Here is a 10,625-nt window from a genome sequence, read left to right as displayed (position 1 = left end):
AACAAAAAAGTATACCATCATCTTAAGACAATAACTATGTAATGATTTGTTGGTGCCAAATTAACCTGGGCTAGCTACCATCTTAACCCTCTCTTTACCAAAACTTTATTATTACTTATTGAGATATATTGTTCCCTATAGAAACACATCTCAGATTTTATATTGATACTCTAAAACTTGATTCATTTTATCAAAATTCACTTTGACAGAATTTATCCACTTTGCTTTGAAATAGTACAATAATGAACTGGAAAGAAAACTGAATCTCCCCAAGTGGCTAAGCAACATCCAGAGAATGATTTAAGCACTAGGAAAAATAGAAATCTAAGAATAACCACTAATTGTAGAGAGGAAATATAGCATTATGATGGAGAATGCAGGCACTGTAGCCATTTTATCTTGGGTTCAAATCCCAGCCCATCACTTTATAAAAAGGGAGTGATGATAATTATCTATTTCGTAAGCTATTAATGAGAAAAGTCACATAGAGTGATTAGAAATAATAAGCACTTAATAAACATTAGCTATTATAGCTTCTCAGCCTTTGGTAGACCAGAAGGAGCATGTAGCATTTAAAAATTAATGATCCACCTTTTCCTGTGGGAGCCACCGGGTTGAGATCGGCATGGCTTTCTCCTCCCCCTGCCATGGTGTGTGCTGGTCCATGGATATCGGTGTACTCTGTAAAGGGGGAATCATCTGGCAAAAATGTCACTTTGCCTGCTGTGCTCAAAGCTCCCATTTGACCAGATATCGTAAACTCTGTTCACATTGACTTGCACAAAAACAATAGACAGCCTATGCTGTCAGTGAATTAGCAGGTCATGAAAACCAGCACTGAGTTGTGAGGTACTGGCAGAGCTGTGGCTCGAATTCCCAGAGTTCGAGGCATTGGGACTCATCATTCTGGCCAGGTGCTTTTGGCAACATGTGCTGTGGGGGCTGCATGTTTGTACCAACCAAAACCTGGCATCATTGGCACTGCAGAGGGAAAAACACAGAAGCGATATGCCATCTGCTCTGCCCAGGCTGCCTCGGATTTACCAGTACTGGTCATGTCTAAAGGTCATCATATCGAGGAAGTTCTTAAACTTCCTTTGAAAGCTGAAGATAAAATTGAAGGCTATAAGAATTTTAGGAAGGCTGTTTTGCTTCTAAAGAAACTTAAGGCCTGGAATGGTATCAGAAAGTTCTGTGCCCCTCCGAGAATGAGAGCTGGCAAGGGCAAAATGAGAAACTGTGCTTGCATCCAGAGCAGGGGACCTTGCATCATCTATAATAAGGACAATGGTATCATCAAAGACTTCAGAAACATCTCTGGAATTACTTTGCTTGATCTAAGTAAACCGAATATTTGAAACTTGCTCCTGGTGGCATGTGGGCTGTTTCTGCATTTGGACTCAAAGTGCTTTCCACAAGTTAGGTGATCAATATGGACTTGGCATAAAGCTGTCTCCCTCGAGAGTAACTGCCACCTTCCTGTGCACAAGAGGCTCTATACAGATCTTAGCAGAATCTTAAAAAAGCCCAGAGACCTAAAGATCCCTCTGAGCACCACTCAAGATGATGTGGTTCAGAGTCCTAAAAAAGAATCCACTGAAAACCTGAGAATCATGTTGAAGCTTAACCCACATGCGGAGACCACATTCTAGAACACCATTCTTCACCGGGCCAAGAATCAAAAGCTACGGGTGGATAAGGCAGCATCAGGGCTACTAACCAAATCAGATGAGAAGGGAATTCCAGGTAAAAAGCCTGTGGTAGGAAAGAAAGGAAAGAGGGCTTGTTGGATTTAAGAATCAGAAGACGACTTTGGTGGGGAAAAAAAGCTGCAGCTACCAGGACACTGGCAACTGAGAAGAAGTCACAAGAAAAGAAACCCACCACAGAGGAAGAGAAGCCTGCAGTATAAACTGAAATTGGATTATTCGGTAAAGGTCAAATAAGTTTGGACAGCTAATTTTGAACCAAAACCTGATCAAAGAGGCAAAAAAATTAATTATTCAAATAGGTTGAAATGCTTTGGTGGAGAGGTCGGCTGAGAGAAAGAGAGAGAACAGATGATAGATAAAATACATACACGCAACTATGCATACACACGTATATCTGTGTGTGTGTATATATCTGTCTAGAAATGTTTTTACAAAGAACACAAATACATATTCTTAACATTTGTCTGGCTTTCTCTTTTGGGAAGGAACATTCCAAAGGTAAACAACTTGGCAGTTTTATATAAAGTAACTTAAAAAATTATTCTATTGACTCTTTATTGGGTACATTTAAATACTGCTATTAAAATATGAAAATAAATGCTGAGAATATTGGCATCTTTTCTTTATTGTGATTTCTATAAAATAGTCTGTGTTAACTTTTCTAAGAAACCCAGATTTTTCTAAATAAGTTAACCTTGTTTTTTCTCATAGTTTCTATTAAACTTGGTTGTATACTCATTCTTACCTTTTAGCAATAACTTTTTAGAAATTTATATCCCCCTTTAGACTATGAATTCTGGCACATAAGATGTCTGTTTAATAATAATGATAATAATTATTATAACTGACATTTAAATATTCTTATATAGTTTACAAAGAGGCCCCGCATACATTTTTTCCTCATTTTTCTTTCTTTCGTGAAAACCTTGTAATAGATTTGCATTCTTGTCAGCACCACATATACTACCTTACATATAATAGGATTTCAAAAATATTTTTAACTAAAATTAAAACTGGATTGTGAGGGTTAAAATAAAATGTTCCTAATTCCCTCAATTTTATTTCCTCTAAAGCCATTGTGGGAAAGATTTTTGAACACTTTTACTTTTTCATTGGTATACCACTAATACATTCCTAAGATTAAAAAAAAATTAAGAAAGTATTCATTTGACCATTAGCATCTCATATAATGACAACAACATCTACACAAGACAGGTTTGTAAATATATGTTTATGTATTAGGTGAGAACTTCTTGTTTTCCTTGCCCTATATGATTCCTCACTCAAGTCTTGGTCAGCACTGTATAAACTCCACATCAATGGATACATTATGAGAGAAACGAAGAGTTAAACTGCCTCTCAAGAAAATGATTCTGTTGATTATCCAGGACCAGGTCCATTTTCCCCAATCAATACTTTTCCTTTGGAAGACACAACTTCCTATAGCCCTTTGGGCCTGTTTAAATTCTGACATTTCTCTATTGGAAAATGAACTGAAGCTATCAACCCACATTCCATTAAACAGATATCCTTCAATCACTAGTAACTACAGCTAAATTATAAACTCATATGATAACTACTCCACATGACAAAAGCTCTTTCACCCATTATCCCCTCAAAGACATCTGGTTTCATTGCCAAGACTCTTCTACTTTCATGAGCAATTTAAAAATCACTTACAACTCAGAAAATGGCTCACCTCTTATTTAGTTCTTTAAGTCAGCTATAAACAGATTCTATGCTATGTCAAAAACAATTTATTATTTTCACTGGACTCAAATTACCAATGCTTCTCTGGAATGTAAAGACCATTCAGAACTAAATTTTTTATTATTATTTAAAAAATCTGAGAAGAGCTCTGGAAGCTAAGTATTTTTAGAAAGAGAGGTAAGACCCCTGGAAATAGAATAAAAACAGAATAGAGTACCAGGAAGGGAAAAGTAATGCATTAAGACATGATTAATGGTACTTGCATATGGAGCACATGCAAGAAGAAAGAAGTGGTCTTAGAATTCCGTTTGCAGCTCAGACTTTTTTCCTGTGGGCATTGAGGATATGCTAAGCAAAAGTAGAACTCGGCCAACAGTAAATGGCTGTGATTCTACAGGCCCCCAATGGGCCAGATCCCTTGTTAGAGAATAAAGATAACAATGAACAGGGCATGGTATTGCTCACAGCCTAATAGTAGACATCACAATATTATAAAAATAGGAATGACAGAAATGCTCAAACTGAAGAAATACACTTTACAAAGTATTATGGAATCATAAAAGTATGAATAATTCAAATTATGGAGGAAGAGCAAAATCATCATTTAAGAGATGATACCAAAAAGTAGGTTGGGACTCTACTGAACCAGAAAGATTAGTATGCTGATGGCAATGCAATATTTGTGCTCTAGAAAGCCCCTCTCTGGCAGCATTAGAAAGAAATTTTTGGAAGGGCTCGAAGCCACTGCAGCATTCTAGAAGTGATTCTGGGATACAAGGAGGCAATGAATAGAAAAGACATTAGAAAATACATTCTACTGGACTTAACTCCTGGGCTATGGAGGATAAAGAGAAAGAAGAAAGCGAAGCTAGGAAGATAGCTTACAATTCTAGCTGTTGGATACATTACTTGGGAAATGGGGTGGCGGGGGGTAAAGGGGGAGAAGGAAGAAAAGATTGCCTTGAGAAGAGGAGCACAATTAATGGAGCTGACTTGCACTCAGTTGAAAGAGTTGTCAGAACAAAGGCAACAGTTGAAAAATTGGAATGTTCCTAAACATGTTAGAAAGAGTCACGTTTTTGAAACTTTGTGGAAACACATTGATATTATGACAGTTGAACCGATCTCCATTAATTATTAAGTGTATCATTAACTTCAAAAGTCCCAAGATGTGAACTAGAATGGATAGCTATGTCCTGCTTTACCAGCTTAGGGCACAGGAAACTTCTGTTATTCAAAATAATATGACCGAGCCACTCTCTATCCTACTTATAACATGAATGTCTATTTTCCCTCCTCATTACTGAGTTCTAGGGATCGATCCTTCTTACTAGCCTTCACTGAGAGAAAGCAATTTTTTTTTTTCATTAATCTACCAGAAGCCCACTGCTCTGCCACACTGAATAACTCCAGAAGGCAGTGGTTCCCACTCAGGGTAGCCCCCACCTCAGTGAAGGAAGCTTCTTCCAGAAACTAAGCAAGCTGAAGCTTCAGGGCCCCTCTCTTGCACAAACCCTTTCCATGGTCCTGGGAGGTGGCCCTAGTAATTTTGTGTTCCGAATTTTCTATTATTTTAATCTTAAAGAGGGAACCCAACTTTTTATAAATTCAGATCCAACGACACCTGGCTGGGCTCATCCCCCACGTCCTCACTGCTGCCCTCGGAGTGGCATCGCGCAGCTGAGGAAGGAAGAAGCAGTCTCCTGCCTCTCTGTTCAGTTTGTGGTTGTGCCATACCGTGGCAGACCTGGATTTCTCAGTCACAATCTTTAGTGACAACAGTGGAGTCTAACTATAGACAAATGCAGAAAGCAGGCATAGGTCTCATCTTAGGTCATTGCAGGTGTGATATGATGCAGTGGTTTCCACGTCATCCCAACATCTGGTTTGTGGAATGCCAATCACCAGTCCAGCCTTTTCTCTACCAGGTTTCCTCTGAGTCTTTTGCAGTTCTTACTGCCACCTGGCCTTAGGGTACAGCCCCTCAGATATCAGATACACTGCAGTGACATTAAAACTCAAAGTGCCAGGGTCTCCTTCCTACTTTTCCCAATAGGCTCCTTGGCCTCTATGCAAATTTGACCAACTTTTTTCCCCCCTAGGAACCTTCAGGTGTAATAGTTTTGAAGGTTCCTAGGTCAGTGGGCCAGACGCTGTCTTCCTTCAGAGCTAAAGTTCCATGTCTTACAAGCCTAAGGGGGAAAATTGTCTCTTTATATCTTTTCTTCACAAAAATCAATGCCTGTTTATCTTACATCAATATAATAAAATGGGCCACTAAAATGTCCCCCCCCCTTCCTGAACAAAGAAAGGCAACTTCAGTAATATATCTTTATCTTCCTAGATGTTTCCTGGATGTAAGTACAAGGGTTTTACAACTTTTCAATAGCCTGATCTCACTTCCTCTCCTGCTCCCCTACACCCTACACGCTCACATCTTGCACCACTAAAATTCTGCTTCACTGAATTCTTTTCAAAATGATTACATAGACATAGGTAAATTTAATTAGAACTTCATCTAATACAAACTGGGGTTATCTGTAACAACCCTATACGATTCTAGTATTTGCAAGATTCATTTGAACTCCCTAAGTATTGCCTTGATTTTACCAAAAGTAGAGTGGAAATCTCTGGCTCTGAGTGCTCTGGACACAGCCTTTTTGTTGCTGCTATAGGCCTAATCAAACCTTAACTGAAACCTAAACTGAAAGTGACCACCTTGATTTAAACCTCAGGAGGGATGTTAGTCATCAGGCATGTTCAAGATTTACCTTTATTTCAGAAGGAAAAATGTCTCACAGGTTAACTTGTCTTCTAATTCATTTAACTTAAATGATGTTTGAGGTGATGTTCCAGAGAAATATGATTAATTCACTCTCAATTTTTTCTGGAAAAATATCCAAAATTTTACCAAAATCAATTTTAAAAAATATTTCCCAAGGTGATTTTATTCTTTATCAATCTCTAAATAGCCAAGTTAGAATTGAATTTATTTTTAAAATTTGGGAATAAATAAACTCCCAAATAAGGTATTGAAAACACAAATAGCAAAAATTCCTAATAAAGTTTTAAAATTTAGTACTTAAATAAACAAATCAGTATGGCACTGACAAAAGAATACAATTAAATATATGTTAACTATTATTCCCAATGATGGTGTTATAAAGGGAATCTTCACAGAGGCTCCCCAACAGTTAGGAATTTGAGGTTTTTGAGTCTCTCAAGTAAGAATTTTCAGGTTACAGGATTGCACCTGTGCTTTTATCCAAAAGTAAATGGTTGAACGGCTGGTCCTGACCCAAGTCTTCAGCCAGCTGTCTGCAGAATGTTCAGGCTGCTAGTTCTTATAGCCTCCGGTGAGAGATTAGCCTGTAACTCTCCTGGAGAAATCCATTTTTGGAGGAACCTCTTTTGCCTCTATACCAATCCCTCAGCTCCGTTGTCCCATGATTGATCTGTTGGCCTCTGCTTTACGAGTTCTAGAAACCTCCAGCTGCCCTGTCCTGCTGGTGGGGACCTCCTGGATTTCCAGAGCTGCTATGTATTTTATTTTTAAAAATACATACTGTCACTTCAATGAGATCTAGGATTAGGAGAAGATTTAAACTGTGGATTAAGTCCACATTCTAGAAGAACTCTCTCATGTTGTCAAATCAGTTCCCCCACCTCCGACTTACAATGAATTCTTTCTTCGCTGTTTATTTCAATTTTTCTCCGGATAACTTTTGACATTTTATGTTTAATCCTTTAATTAGTTTTAGTTTGTCCCAAGTAGCTAACCTGTTGTCCCAGTACCGTTTACAATATTATTCGTATCTTTTTTTTCTTAAAGGAAATTTATATATACATTTTGATATAAAAATGTGTCTAAAATACAGTAACTGAAAAAAATGTTGCAGATAAGTGCGTTGTGTTTGAAAAAAAGGAATTTCATGTATGTCACTATATATTATGTATGTCCTTCTGTATAGATAGAAAATTTATAGAAGGCTATAAATCAAACACTCGAGGAAATCGGAAGCAAAGGCAGAATTTCCCGAAAGTTTAATCTCACAATTGGAGGCAGTGTAAACTAAGAGAAGCAGCAGACTACAGGTGGTTGGCAGAAGAAAGGGCTAGATCAACTGAAAAATAAAACCACAAGTGCACAAGTTGACAAATTGAGTATTACTACATAATAACAGCAAATATGAATTGAACTCTTACCATAGGCCAGGAACTGTTTTAAGAGCATTATATGAACTGATGTTTAGTCCTCATAACAAGTCTATGAGGTAGGTACTACTCTTTTCACAATATTAGAGGCAGGGAAATTGAGGCACAGGGCATTTAGGTAAATTTTCCAACGTCACATAGCTCTACATGGCAGAGCCAGGATTTACCCAGTTGGTCTGGTATTAGAGCCCACCTTTCACCCCTCTGCTCTACTGCGGTTTAAAAGACCATCTGCTCAGCCTGCAATCTTCTCTTCTATCCTTCTTACAACCACTAGCAATCCTGAAAGCAGAACTTGTATTCCAACTCTGGAAATAAAATTTCTCACTTGGGAGAGAGAGAAAAAAACAAAAACAAAAAAACAAAAAAACCCACCCTAAACATAAATACCACGTCACCTAAATATTCATCTAAATATATACTCTGGAAATGAAAAGTCACCAAATATATGAGAAAAACCTACAGTAGAGAAAGCATGAACTCAAAGGGAAAAATTAACCCTCAAGGAAAGAGTTAAGAAAATAGAATATTTAAAAAGTATAATTTGTATTTTTAGAAAGATACAAGGAGTTGTGGTCCCACAAACTATTTACAAATCAGAGTTCTTAAAAATTAAAGACATAATTGCTGAGATTAAAAACTGATTATATAACAGAATGAACATCACAAACAAATTAGTGAATTGAAAGACTATGGAATGCTTTCAAGACTTATTAAATACAAGGGCATAAAACATTAGAAAAAATTGAGATAGAGTCTGAAGTTCTGTGATAATGTCCATATGCCTAGAAAAATAAGAAAATGTTACCTTATGTAACAAAGGAACTTTGCAGAGGTGATTAAAGATTTTTAAGATGAGAAAATTATCCATTTTGGTTTGATGTAATCACAAGAATCCTGATAAGGAAAAGAATATGGAAGCAGAGGCTTTGAACAACATGAATTCATTATCTTACAGTTCTGTAGTTTAGAAGTTCGAAACAGGTCTCATTGGGCTAGAAATCAAGGAGTCAGCAGGGCTGCATTCCTTTCTGGAGGATTCTCTACGGGAAAATCCATTCCCTTCCCTTTGCCAGCTTCTAGAAACCACCCACATTCTTTAGCTCTTGCCCCTTTCCATTTTCAAAGCCAGAAACAGTAGGTGGAGTTCTTCTCATATCCTTTCACTCTGAATTCCTCTTCTGGCTCCCTCTTCCCCTCTCCAACTCACCCAGATAATCCAAAATTATCTCCCTATTTTAAGATCACCTGATTAGCAAGTTTAATTTTCAGCTCTCTTAATTCTCTTTTGCCACACAACTAACATAGTCCCAGGTTCTAGAGAACTATGTCCAACTTCAAATGCCTCTTGCCTTTATAATAGACCATTTCAGCCACACCAAACGTTGGCTTTTAAACTTTCACATTCTTATAAACCCTTGGAAGACAGCGGGGCAGGGGAGTTGATTAGTCTAGGGAGAGAAAAGCATACTAGATGTCCAGTCTAATGCACTCGTCGGGGTTATTTCAGCTTTTTCTGGTCTTTGAGCTATTTTACAATTCTGTAGGTTTTAGAAAACTAGAAAACTGATAGTAATGTCAATGAGTCTTGTTTATAGAAATGCAAATAGTATCCAGAGGAATGTAATTGATTGTTGCCGTATGGATATTGACTAATTTGCATCCATTTTACTGTTTGTTTCTCTCAGTAGTTAATTAGTTAAATAAAATCTTTGACCTTTTAAGTTGACTCAAGAGTTCCAAAATAGTTACATCAGGCAGATTCTACCCCTGCAGTTATTGTCTAGGTGGGAAAACAGATTCTTGGTTCTTCCCACTCTGCCATTTCCCAGACTCCTCAGCACTGTTTTTAGAGATCACATTTTGCTAGTACTTTTTTGTTCATTTCACCATTTTTGTTTCTATGGCACATTGTTCCACGTGAGCTTCTTATAAACAATTATTATAGGATACTTTCCAATCTAGCCATAGAAGAATTTAACCCATACATACTTATTTAATCTTTGGGCTTATTCCTACAATCTCCTTTTATATTTCTACATAGTATTTTTCTTTTTTTCCCTTTTCCCTACCTTTTGATAATCAGATGGAATTTTTTCATTTATATTTCTCTAGTCTAAGAATACATTTTCTATAAAGAGCCAGATAATGTTTACTTTTTTGAACAGTCTCTGTCACAACTACTCAATTCTGTTTTAGCATGAAAATAGCCATAGACAATAGGAAAATAAATGAACATAGCTATGAACCAATAAAGCTTTATCTTAAAAAAAAAGTCAGGAAGTGGACCAGACTTAGCCTATGGGCTTTAGTTAACACCTATGCTCTACTACCTTGTAAGAACTATTTTAAAACCAACTGTTGAGCAGCCTCCCTTTGATATTCTCTGTTGTTTGTCTCCTACTGAAAATCTATAAGGCTTGTATTGGCCTTTCATAGCTCTCAATCCTTTTCTCACATTTTACATCTCTTTGTTATTCTACCTTCTGGAGAATGTTCTTTTTATTAATGATAATAGTTCGAAGACATAATAGCAAATCACATTGTACAGGAAAAGCAACACTCTCCAATCTTATCACTTTTCACCTATAGATTCTCTCTCCTCTTTGAGCTATTTTTAATTCTCTGGTCATTAATGCCACACTGCTAAATATGTTTATGCTTCTATGTTTTGTCTTGCTGAAAAAGATTTAGTTCAACTAAATTGTCCTTGTATATTTAGTCTATTACGATTCCTTTTAATCTCTTTTTGAAATTTTGTATCTGTAACATCTTTAGCTCTATTAATGGTTGTCTTAATGCAATTAACTTTTACAATATTTCTTGACTTTACACTTTGTAGGATAGAATACTAATACCTTTCTTCTTTTCACTTTCCCACTCTCTTTCCCAGACTTTAGGTAGGTACACTTTAATATTTTTCTTTTACCTTATTAAGACAGTTAAATTTATATTGTGTCCTGAAACTCAATGGAGACTTCAGTGCTT

At 36.8% G+C, this 10,625-nt stretch overlaps 1 pseudogene; it reads left to right on the top strand.

Moving 5' to 3' along the window:
* The first annotated feature begins 611 nt into the window (after positions 1-611).
* Positions 612-2,105, top strand: LOC107517038 (annotated as a pseudogene).
* Positions 2,106-10,625: the final 8,520 nt, after the last annotated feature.

The sequence above is a fragment of the Rousettus aegyptiacus genome, unplaced genomic scaffold (genome assembly GCF_014176215.1).
Source record: "Rousettus aegyptiacus isolate mRouAeg1 unplaced genomic scaffold, mRouAeg1.p scaffold_m13_p_1, whole genome shotgun sequence".
In the NCBI taxonomy this organism is placed as follows: domain Eukaryota; kingdom Metazoa; phylum Chordata; class Mammalia; order Chiroptera; family Pteropodidae; genus Rousettus; species Rousettus aegyptiacus.
Note: the sequence above shows the minus strand (reverse complement) of the source record. Positions and strands in the feature narration are given on the sequence as shown.